Source organism: Ascaphus truei, chromosome 5 (genome assembly GCF_040206685.1).
Source record: "Ascaphus truei isolate aAscTru1 chromosome 5, aAscTru1.hap1, whole genome shotgun sequence".
NCBI classification, from domain to species: Eukaryota; Metazoa; Chordata; class Amphibia; order Anura; family Ascaphidae; genus Ascaphus; species Ascaphus truei.
The window spans coordinates 53480276-53490968 of NC_134487.1; the positions used below are offsets into that span (position 1 = coordinate 53480276).

At 40.4% G+C, this 10693-nt stretch overlaps 1 long non-coding RNA gene across 1 annotated transcript in view; it reads right to left on the reverse strand.

The window, feature by feature from the left end:
- Nucleotides 1-10476, reverse strand: part of LOC142494378 (uncharacterized) — a 94553-nt gene extending 84077 nt beyond the window's left edge. The window contains exon 1 of the long non-coding RNA XR_012801404.1: nt 10417-10476. This is a non-coding gene — a long non-coding RNA (uncharacterized LOC142494378). The remainder of the gene's footprint in view (nt 1-10416) is intronic.
- Between the last annotated feature and the right edge of the window lie 217 nt (nt 10477-10693).

Consider the following 10693-nt stretch of genomic DNA (forward strand, 5'->3'; position numbering starts at 1 on the left):
GATTTTGATGTGCAAGGGGGTGGTTTCACATTCCATACTATAATGATACCTTGATTCAGATTATGGCATCTACAGTACAGCATTGACACTAAAAAAGGCATCTTGCATCTCTATGTATTAATGTATAAAAGATACATTATACGTTGACCAGAATGCACAAGGAAATATATAGGTGGCTTTGTATCTCATGTGTAATTAAGGAGCAGTCTGATGAAAAAGACTCATTTTTTCCCCTTGTATGAGAAGGAGGGGGTCTCCAGAGCTGAGCTCAATTTCAACTCCGAGGATCTCATGCTTCTGAGATACATTCCTCCAAATGTGCTACTGGTTCTTTGTGCAGGTTTAAATCCCCCGTGCCATGCAGGGGCAAATAGGCAGAAACAATGGATTATGTCACGGCTTCCTACTGGCCTAAGTGACACTTTAAAGCTCCATTTTGTTTCCCCTGGGTGTTGGGAAAGTACTGGGGGGAAATTCAGTGATATGTATCGTAGGACCCATTGTGTCCCTTTAATAAAATTAACATTGTTCAGCTCCGGAACCCCCCTCCCCTAGCCACAATGTTTTGAAAGACTCACCCACTATATCAGATATATATTTATCTGTGAAAAAGAGTAGATGTCTCCAAAAATATGTTTAAACATGCTTATGTTTTATTTATTATTTGTATTTCCTTTTATGAAGCGGATTTTCTTATGTTTACAGGGGAGTGTATCATTTTGAAAATCACATTCTAGGTAGTGTATATTTGACTAATGATAGTAAACTGATAAGTATACATAAAATATATAGTTCATATAGTATTTCATGTCTGTACAATCATATAATCAAAATGAGGTAAATGCACAGTTGGTATCACACTGCAACTAAAGTTATATATTTATACATTTATATAAAGGAATCCGAACACACTTTTAGACTATAAAACATTTTGTCCCCTATCATAAACAGTCTGGATCTCACTTGCCTACACCCTCAAACAACCAGAATTCATACTTTCCTTCCTCAAATATGCATGTGCTAACAAAATTAATACAACCTCATACTTTTCATATTTCACCACTCATAATGTAGCCACTGTTTTGAAAAGGTCATCATGTTCATTTGAAATGTTTAACTCAACCAACCTCAATAACATTCAATATTAGATTTTCCAGTTTTAACATTGTGGGTGATAGTAATAGCTGGGCTCCCTTACTTGCTTATGTCTGTTTAACGTAACACTACAATAGAGTTTTTATACTTTAAAGGCTCATTACTGTTTATTTTTCTTCAGTTCTTCTAATCAAACAAAAATATGGAATTTTTAGAGAATCATAATGTAACTGCCAAGTCAAGCTATTGTTACAGTGCCAACTAAATGAGTGCTTGTGACACTTTCTCTAAGCATGTTCTACAACTGGGGTAGACCTGTAGAGGGAACCTTGTCAGTTTAACAGTGTGGGTAAGTAATTGTAACCCATAAAACATTACATTTGTCATTAGTGCACTTGGAATCATATAGCTCTACTAAGCATTGCAAAGAAATGTATTTGTGATCATACTTTTCAAACCTATCCTTGTGGATATCAGCTACACCAGGTTTTAGAAACAACCAATACATATGTACATGTGAAAATACATACTGTAGGTATTGATATTCTGTTCCAGAGATCTGGTGTTTTTCATTGCCCTGAGGTATCAAAACCCACTGCTCTGGAAGACCAAATGAAAAAACCATGGTAATAAGAACTCAAGGATGTGCATTGTCTTATTGTATGTGAGGGTTTTATACTCTTATCTTGTAATAAATTGTTAAAAGTTCTATGTGCATCCTATCTTAGCTCATATTTGTTTGAAAAAATAGGATATTTTTTTCCACCTGGTATTCTGTACAGTATAGGAGGCTTATCTAAGTGAAGGGATATCTCCATCCTTAACCCACTTCCTGCATATAATACCCCTATCTCCCCCACCACCCCCACCCCCCAGCATGAGGGATAGGGAGGAAATAGTGAAAAGGAGGAAATATTATACAGTCTCTAGTGTCTCTTTAAACAGGTTTGGTACCTGAATAAAGAATGTGGGTGAATAGCTCAGTGGTTACCTTAATCTTCTCATGGTTGAGGATCCGCACTGGCTCTTGCTGAGCAGTGTAATAATAGAACAGGACGCCAGGAACTTTAAACTGGTTTATTGGTCAACAACAGGACTGGGTTTCAGCATTCTAAAATAGTGCTAATCAGCCTCTCTCACTGGCAAGTCACATAGTGGCTCCACTCTTGCCCTGCCAAGTTACAGATCCAGACCAGTGTCCAGAAATCACTGGCAGTCCACCCCAGGACCCTTCTTAGCCCTGAGGATGGAACTACTCCCTACAGCCATGTAGATACTTTTCTGCACCTTTCCTAGGGATCCCATAACACTGGGATACAGTCCCTATGCTGAACATAATAAACATGCTTGCCTGCTTTACAGGCTAGGAGAACCTGGAGACCTCCTTGAAATCCTCTTAGGTGGTACAGGATCTTCCCTGATGAAGGTTAATTGGGATCTTCCCTGATGTTATTTGGATCCTCCCTGGGGCCAAGTCTTCCCTGGGGGTCTGGAGGTCTGAAAACAAAATGATGGATCCCCACCTTTTATACCCAGGGTGTGGCAAATGTTCTGCCCCAGTATCTGGGCAGATTCATTGTGGCAACAGGATCATCTATAACAGGTGACCCTTCCAGCAATCTAGAACTAACACAAGGCCAAACATGTGCCTGGAAAGTGCAACATTATATGAACATAATTGTGGTTAACTCACATGTCAGAGCCTTGTGAGGACTTATCCCCGGCACTGCCTGCAGCTACCAGGACTGACATGCAGGGTAAAGGGAAATTCCTAGCAGTGTGCTACAGTCATATAAAATCTCAGGAACAACAGGAGGTAGGCTACAATGTGCACTTTACCTGTACAAGATAATGCTGAAAACACATTGATCAAAAAGAAGGAGCTTGTGGCAATCAAATCCCTCCCTGCCATGATTCAGCTTACCATGTTGTGACGAAATGGGAAGCAGGGTTACAAAAATAAAGGTGAAGCCCTTCTAGCAAGTTTCTATGGAAGCAACAAAGGGTTAATGTTGGGTACAGGGTGAATGCCTATGTATTTATACAGTATGTTCAAATGCTTAAAAGCAGTGCTACCGCTAGGTGCAGGAAATTGTGGACACTCAAGGGTTAACCTGGACTTTCTCTGCAAAGGGGCTTTTAATCACTGTAAGCAGTGTGTGAATATCAGGCATTTTATTCCTGGAGAGGGGAGCCCATTATATGGACATGAAGCCTTGTGTTATGTATGTTTTTGGGTGAGGAAGAGGTTGACCGCCTTTGGGAGAACAAACAGAACAAAATGGGAGCTTTGTTCTGCTCCGACAGCATGGCACCAAACACAGTATGGCACCAAACACAGCAGGACGCCTGGAGCCGTGGAAAGGTTTGATGCAGTTGAGAAAGGGGCTTGTTGGCTCTCATTGGATTGGCCAAATTCAAAGTTGCAGTACCTCCCATATGTGGTACTCCTCCTGGGCAGGTTCTTGGCTATAGCCATGTCCCCTCATCTGATTGGCCTGTTTTAGCCACCCACCTCTCTCCTGATTGGTGGAGTGATTTTAAATGGGACCAGGAAGGCTACACCTGCCTACTCAATCAGGAGTAGCAGCTGCTAGAGAGCACTCAGGGAGGATCCTTGCCTTGTGGAAGCTTAGTCTAAAGCAGGGGCACGCAAACTTTTTTTGCTGCGACCCCCCATGCCTGCTCTCCTCCTTGGTGCGCTCCGACCTCCTTACCTCATGTGGCTTCAAATGACACCGCGAGGTTGTGTGACATCACGTCACATGACCCTGTGGCGGCATTTGACCCCGCGTTGCCATGGTAACGCGTCCTGGAGCCGACTGAACCTCAGTAAGTAGAGGTTGCAGAGGCCTCCTGTGATCCCCCGGCATTTAATTTAAATGCATGGGGGAAGAGTGTGGGACCTCTGCAACTGCCCACGCCCCCCCTCCAAAAAAAAATCTTGTGACCCCAGTTTGCGCACCGCTGGTCTACAGCATCGTCAGGAGCTAATTGGAGTATCAGAATGTCAGGGTTCCCCGGGGTTGAGAGTAAAACAATTTGGCATTGATAGTGATAGATGCGTTCTCCCCTAGGAGTGGGTGATCATGGGGACCCCAATATATCCATCCGTCATATCTGGCAGGAGCTAGCCCACACATATTGCTGCCAACAGCTGGAATATTTCACTTGACCCGGTGATTCCAACATCTAGTAATAAGATACCATCCTTTCCCATCCCCTCTCCCAACTCCTAATCCTCCTTCCTCTACCCCATCTCCCTCCCCCCTTTTTTTTTCCCTCCCATTACCCCCAATCCCTGTTTTACCTCATTCACCACGGCTCTGTAGGGCACAAAAAGTCGTAGAACCCCCACTTTATATACAGTACAATATGTTTCAAAGATTGTATTTATTTTATTGCGATGCACAAAGTAACTATACAACGTATGTTTTATTGTATTTCATGTACAAATATTTCAATAAAATACAAGTTATAAAAAAAAAAAAGTATGTCAGCGTGAGTCTTTATGTGGATTATATCAGAGTGGAGGAGGATATCAACGATCTCTCCCATAGTAGAGCTACCTAGAGCTTCAAGATTTGGCGGCCTCCAGAGGGATTTTATTGGGGTTTTGTTAAACTATTTGAGGCATCCAGGTTTAGTGGGTGGTGGTCCCCACCACACAGGGCTAGGTAGCCAGGAGGGTACATGCAACGTTTGGCCATGGTTCCCCTGGATGTCTGTGATGTGGCCAGAGATCTCTGTTCTTCTGGACTGAACTTTGGGATCAGCTTAAGTCACTCACATGGACTAACGGAGCCCAGGGTTGCTTAACCTTGGTGCATCCGTGAAGGGTGGCATTCCCTGGAAGGGATCCCCTTCCCTTTTCCCTGGAAGGGGTCTTCTTAATTTAGGGCATCCAGCTTCGGCGCGTGGCATTACCCACCACAATGGGCTAGGTAGCCAGGAAGCTATAAGCAACTTTTGCACAATGTTCCCCTAGTAATCAGGCAAGTGGCCAGAGGACTCTTTCTGTTCTCGTGGAGTAAACTTTGGGCTCAGTTTAAGACACTAACATGAACTAACAGAGCCCAGGATTTCTAAGCCTTGGTGGTATCCTGGAAAGAAGTTACTAACCCCTTTTTGGGATTATTTGCACGTTCATGTTTTATCTGTACTTGGATGTTCGATTAACCTGCTGGTGTACCCTGCGAATAAGACATCAAAAGTTTATTAGCTTCCTGTGTCTGGTTAATGAAGACCTATGTCTCTGGGAAGCCAATAGAGGATATAGAAGGTTGAGCCTACACTACGGGCTCTGGGGGCAGTGGACACTAACCTTTCTGGGCACAGGTCGGAGATCTCTGGTAGTGAGGTGCCCTGTGATGTGACACGTTAACAAAGAAACATTGAAAAGTAGAAAAAAACACCTTTTAGGTGTCTAATTTTCTATAATAACATTAATCCCTTAGACATAACCCCTTAGACATGTCACTGCCATTCTATTCTGGTTCTTGAATGGACTACAGCTTTAATGTTACACCAAAGACAAAATAGTCTTACTTAAAGAAACATCTTGATGAAATTTTGATGTATTAAAAAAAGAAATAATGATTTCCCAAACATAGAAAGGTACTTGGCTCACTTAGTCTGCCCCATTTTTTATCCTCTGTGAAACCTCAGACCCGATTATGTTGATTTCCTCATCAGTCTTTCCTGATAAGTTATATGATGAAGACCATGCACCTATTTATGAACTCTTCTTTCATACTTCAGGAAATATTGGACTTTGAAACTCGTTGAGCAGCAGTTACTAGCAAATATTTCCAGCAGTTCTCTTGTCCTGTCTACTAGAATCTTTTTAGTACCACTTCATTTAAGACTTTCAATTATTCTCTGGTGAAATGCGTAACTTCTTCACCAAAGAGAAAAGAGACACTGCTTAAATGGCAAAAGGTAGGAAATATAATTACTCACATTTGATTATAAATTAATCACCTTTATATGGTATCATATTGCTGTTTAAATCTGTATGTAACACTAATTACTTCAGGTTTGAATCCGTGTTTTGGTGCCAAAACTGTTAGTACAGTACATTGGAAATCTTTTTGCAAGTAATCCTGTAAATTGCAAACAGGAACTCCTCCCACAGGAGGCAGGAAATGATGCACAGCCGTCAAGATGAAGAAGCAGGAGGAGGCTGAACTGGTGACTGATAAACTTTATTGAACGAGTGTAGTGCTGACGGATCTACTTCTGACGCGTTTCAGCCCATGAGGCCTTTGTCAAAGAATGATCCGTCAGTCATACTGAACCACATTATATAGCCCGTTCAAACCCAAACACCTGTGGTGCAGCTAATCAGCCGATAAGCCACAGGCGTGGGGCAGCCCGTGCCAATGTCAGAAACACAATTAAAATACATTAAAATTGAAATTGGGACCAGAAACAAATAGGATTATTGTACATCATATATACATACAATGAAATATTACATAGATTCCTGGTCAACAAATTAAAAATGAAAGTTAAAAACATCAATCTCAGCAAATACACTACTATCAAGAATTGAACAATGAAAGAAAGTATATGACACTATACCCAATGAATGGCTAAGAAACTGAACTGTCACTGAAAATATTGCTACATGAAATACTGTAAGTATACATCATTTTATGTTTAACCAAATCAGTCCGGTTCATTGAGTCTGCATTCAAAAAAGCGTCATGTACATCATGTCTAGAATAACCTCTTGTTAAGAACTTTGTTCTCAATGTTTCAGAGTGCTGTAAGAAAGTATCTTGATTTGAGCATAGTCTTTTATACCTTAAAAAACTGTCCCTTGGGGATCCCACGAATCAGGGATTTGGGCACTCTGTTACAGCACTCTGAAACATTGAGTACAAAGTTCTTATCAAGAGGTTATTCTAGACATGATGTACATGACGCTTTTTTGAATGCAGACTCAAGGAACCGGACTGATTTGGTTAAACATAAAAAACAACAAAAGAAGAACAAATTTTCTGATAGTCCTTTATTTATCACTAAATATAGTAAACAGACATCACAAATACAAAAAATTGTTTCCAAACACTGGAGCATTCTTCAATTGGATCCTGACTTGAAATCCATTACAGAATCCGGTCCTAGTTTCGCATTTAGAAAGGCGAATACCCTTGCTACTTCTATTTCCAGAAGTTTGTTCCAGTCACAACAACAGCCACGTTTAAGACATATACCTAAAGGCTTTCATAAATGCGGTTTCTGTAGGACCTGCAAATATGCGTTGCCAACCAAACATATACATTCACTTTATCCCTATACTAAATACAGAATTAGTACTTTCATCAATTGCCACACGAGTTATGTGGTTTATGTTATTGTCTGTGGTTGCAACCGCAAATATGTGGGGAGGACCATCAGACCACTACATGTTAGAATTTCTGAACACATCAGACTAATTAGTAAACAGGATACATTTCATCCAGTGTCCAAACACTTCACTAACTGCCCGTCAGGTGGGCTTCAAAACTTTAGATTTTTTGGTATTGAACATGTTGCTCTCCAAATCAGGGGTGGCAATAGGCTTAACTATCTCAATAGAAAAGAGATGCAGTGGATTTTCTCCCTCAATACTTTACAACCACATGGTCTGAATATTGAATGGGAACTACAACACTTTCTTCATGATTGATTTATTATCTGTTTATTCATTTTTTTTCTTCTTTAGCATTCCCTTATACCCTATTCTCTCTCCCCCTCTTCTTCCCTTCCCCCTCCCTCCTCTTCCTCTTTTCCTTCCCATTTCTTCTTATTATTAGGTATTAATTATGTATACTTGCAGTATTTCATGTAGCAATATTTTCAGTGACAGTTCAGTTTCTTAGCCATTCATTGGGTATAGTGTCATATACTTTCTTTCATTGTTCAATTCTTGATAGTAGTGTATTTGCTGAGATTGATGTTTTTAACTTTCATTTTTAATTTGTTGACCAGGAATCTATGTAATATTTCATTGTATGTATATATGATGTACAATAATCCTATTTGTTTCTGGTCCCAATTCCAATTTTAATGTATTTTAATTGTGTTTCTGACATTGGCACGGGCTGCCCCACGCCTGTGGCTTATCGGCTGATTAGCTGCACCACAGGTGTTTGGGTTTGAACGGGCTATATAATGTGGTTCAGTATGACTAACGGATCATTCTTTGACAAAGGCCTCACGGGCTGCAACGCGTCAGAAGTAGATCCGTCAGCACTACACTCGTTCAATAAAGTTTATCAGTCACCAGTTCAGCCTCCTCCTGCTTCTTCATCTTGACGGCTGTGCATCATTTCCTGCCTCCTGTGGGAGGAGTTCCTGTTTGTTCCTGCTTCTGGTAGCACGCCGGGCTGTAGTAATTGCGGCGTTCATTCACGCAGTCACCGCCGGTCATGTGACCACCCCTCGCGACGTCGCGTTGCTGGAGGGGTTGGCGGTTCTTCATACAGCATTCTACACGGAGGATTTCCCTACACGGTGCAATATACTTCAAGAAACGTGAGTCTCTTTATCTCAACCCTATTAGTGCTCTTATGTGAGCCAGTTGCTGGAAGAGACTATCACACAGTTATTCATTTGAAGTGACCGTGATTCAGTATCTGTTAGCAATTACAGCTACCTATTTTCTTCTGGAGCCCTGCGTGGGTTAACCACTTGTTTACCCGTTTGCATGTCTAATCCTGTAAATTGTGCTCCTCTTCTCATGTTGGGGAAGACTGTTATACCCGCATTTGGTGTATTTTCCCAAAGATGTGTGGCCACACAAGAATATAAAGGGGAGTGTGACCAATTCTGTCACACTTAAAGCAGCAGGGGGTTTTATTTTACAGGATTTAAGCAGGGGCTCCTCTTTCAGTCCCTGGTTCAAGAGATACTCACTGATAAAGTTACCTGTGTTCTTGCTGGGGATGTAAATTGCCTTCCAGTAGGAAGCAGCAAATTATGATGTTTATTTGTCCAACATTTTTTTTTCTCTGGAGGGAGTTTTAAAACTGGTAACTTTATTGACAAGTATATTGGGAGCTGGGTATCTCCGGAGCTTACAAAACAGCGCAGTTTGTCTCCGTAGAAACCTGGTTTTAATCCTGAAAAAAATAGATAGATTAAAAAAAAAACATGCGTTTTGGATTAGGGCAGACTCGTTAATAATCTGTGAATCAGATTCCCTTCGATTTCACCCAGTAAAAGGCTAAAGTGTTCACTAGAGATGTGCAAAATGTACTCTGAAGTTTGCAAAACCAGGTGAAATGTCTCTTTTTTTTTCCAATCATTTTTGTCTACATGGGCAAACGTCGCCAAAATTCACCAAGCATTAAAAGTCAGTTAACACTGTATCTATTATGAGGTTGTATATATATCCTCTCAAATGTCCCTCAAGATAAATTAAAGAGACATGCCTGTGCTGAAAAAGGAGCACACCTGTACTGCCATTATCGTTACATGTGCTGAAATTTGGACAAACTTAACAAAATTTTGGTTCAAGGAATGTGACCTGTTGCAAAAATCTTATGTAAAACATGAAAAAAAATTGAATTTTGAAGACATTTGTACAGCTCTAATGTTTACAAACAGGCACCCTGCAATTATTTGTTCACATGCAAGATGCAATATGGATAGACAAAGCATAACAACTACTTTAAGTATCTCCCTCTTTCAGCCATTGAATCTTACAAATATACAGATATATTTCTTTTATTGTGAAAGTCATAAACTATTGACATGCAATTGTGCATTTAGACATAACCACACACACACCTTTTGTCTATTTTATGCATGATTTTGACTCCAGAGGTAAAGGATCTAAAACACCAGCTGCTACCAGCTGTATTACCAATACATGTCCTGTTTTCAACTGAGAGCTGAGGTTGTGATTTCCCCTAGAAACTAGCAAAACATCAGTGATGTTGGGGTGACGTCACAGGGCGCTCAAAGAGATAGAAAAGGAAATTGAAGCTGAAAATAATGGCCTACAGTGGTTCCCAGGAGAATGGATAGAGACAGAAACTCTTGTAGGGGTAAGACTCTGCCACGAGGAGAAACAGTTATGTTAATGGAAAGTTGCCCAGCCATCACATTTAATTATGTTTAGATCAGTCACCTTTAAAAGTAAAATTCTATTACATATGAGTCACTTAAAGAATGAAATGTAAATTGTTCTCAAGACAGAAGACCCCTTAAATGTGTCTAGAAATGTGTTTACATTGCTCAATTTGAAAATGAGACATTTTTAACTTGCTTGACATGTAATGGAAAGGTTTGCATGTTCTTATTATTATAATGTCATAGACTCACCGTTAGAAGACTGGAGGGTTATTCTCCAATGCTTGACACGTTAGTTATGTTCTGCTTCTGTCTAGACAAAGCTCTTCTGGTAAGAAGGGAATTACCTCTCCCCTCTCCTGAACAAATCACTGTGTGCGTGTGGTAATACTCCTGCCATTTAGAAACATTGATTTGGTGCCTTTCTAAACATTCTGTAATCCTTCATCATAATTATACATGAAATAGTATTACTGAAGTGTTCTATGTAAAACAGAGCCACAGATCTATTATTATTGAATGTCTTTCA